Source organism: Trichechus manatus, unplaced genomic scaffold (assembly GCF_000243295.1).
Source record: "Trichechus manatus latirostris isolate Lorelei unplaced genomic scaffold, TriManLat1.0 scaffold00106, whole genome shotgun sequence".
NCBI classification, from domain to species: Eukaryota; Metazoa; Chordata; class Mammalia; order Sirenia; family Trichechidae; genus Trichechus; species Trichechus manatus.
In genome coordinates, this window is record NW_004444042.1 from 9,978,892 (window position 1) to 9,980,767 (window position 1,876).

Genomic DNA, 1,876 nt, shown 5'->3' on the forward strand with positions numbered 1-1,876 from the left:
CCTGAATTTGGGCTTGTAGCCTAATGGACTGAGAGAATAAACTTCTCTTTGTTAAAGCCATCCACTTGTGGTATCATGTGTTCAGGGATTCACTGCTAAACCACAGAAACACACCCAGGAGCTGCTGTGGGCCCTCAGACAGGGAGGAAGTTGAAGGTTCCAGACAAGCCACAAAGCAACAGAGTTATCGATGGCCTCCATGGGAAGTATGAGTGGTGTCGGGCCTGCCTTCCTCATCCCCAGCACTTAAGCCCCAGAATCTAGTTTTTTTTTTTGAGGACCACCTGTGCCCTCAGACCCTGTCCAGGTTAGAGGCCAGGCCTGCTTACCAGGCTCTGGTCTGGAAGTTCTGCTTGGCTGCACAGCCCTGTCCAGCAGGGTCTCTATCCCCCACTTAGCAGTGCTCCCTGTCCACAGTGGCTGAGACCCACTTGGGCACCAAGATGGCCTTCCTGGGTGTCAGGACACGATGGCCACCTCCTGGCCCCTCCTAGGCTTTCAGTGGCTCCAGGCCCTGGAAGTTCTCCTCTCCCCTCCCCTTTTGTCTCTGCTTAAAGCATGTTCCCTGGTGCTCATGAAGACAGATTTTTCCCTCCAATCTTCTCCCCACTACCTCTAGGTCCTTCCTGGAATCCAGTCTCCTTAGCAACTCGGGTGGCCATTATTTGAGACTGCCCAGGAAGTCCCCCCTTTCTTCCAAAGTGGACGTGTAACAGCTTTATCCAACCAGAGGACCCCATCCCTTGGGTTCAGGGGTAGGATAAGTGTGTGACCCAAGCTGGGCCCATCAGTCTGTCCTTGGGACTTTGGGGTAGAAGGAGAGATGGTGGCATTTGAAGGGATGACATCTTTCTTTGCCTTTGGGGTCATAGCAGTAAAAGAATGAAATTTAGAGTCATCATTGGTCATCATCACTCCATGGGGTCGAAGCCCTGGATTCAGCCATACCTGATGCCCCAGATTCTCCCCATTATGTGAGGCAATAAAATTCCTTCTTAATCTAGTAGTTGATTTTTTTTTTTTCCGTATATGATCAAAAGAATCCCGAATAATCTAAGTGAAGTCTCCAGAATTATAATCCAGGTGCATCAGACTCCAGAGCCCTGGCTCTCAGTCACTGACGAGAGCTCTTGCTTCCCAAATGTGAGCCATTCCCATACCCCCATCGTGAATTTGGTACAGCTGTTTACCACCTATTCTATTCCTTAACACTTCTGTAAATTTACCTTTCTTTTTTTTACTCAAATAAATAAGCAACATCCATGGCATCATGGTTTTAACATGCTACTTATAAAACATTCTCATACACATGAAATTAAATAGGGAAGTACTAAAATGTAAACTGGTCATCCTTGTGACACCTAAGTCCACCTATTGCACCACCCGAGTATACTTACCACACCTTGGGAAACATTTGATTGGAATAGATTGCAATTTGAAGATGAGGCATCCACCCCGGGGACTGCTAGTTTAAGGGCACATGTGGGAGTCAGCTTCTCCCTGCCCAGGTTGCTGGCTCAGCAATGGGCCTTCTCCTACCCCACTTAGAGGAGAATAGACTGGAGATCCCTATTCAGCAAAGGCAGGGAAGGTTGTGCCCTCACTGCTAGAGTCCTAGGATCCCACTGCGGGGCTACCTCTTGGAAGCCCCCTAGCACCCTTCCTGGCCCAGAGGAAACCTGCTTGGTAGCACCCCGACATGGTATCTGGTTTCTGCTGGAGTGACTCCAGCAACAGAGATCTTGTAACCTTTCCCAGCTGCTCAAATCTTAACTCTATCCCTGGAACTATAAAGGTCAAATCTTTCCCGTCTTCCTCTGACTATTTGTTTTACTCTTGTTAAAACTCTTTTGTAAGTCTCAATCAGATTACCAAA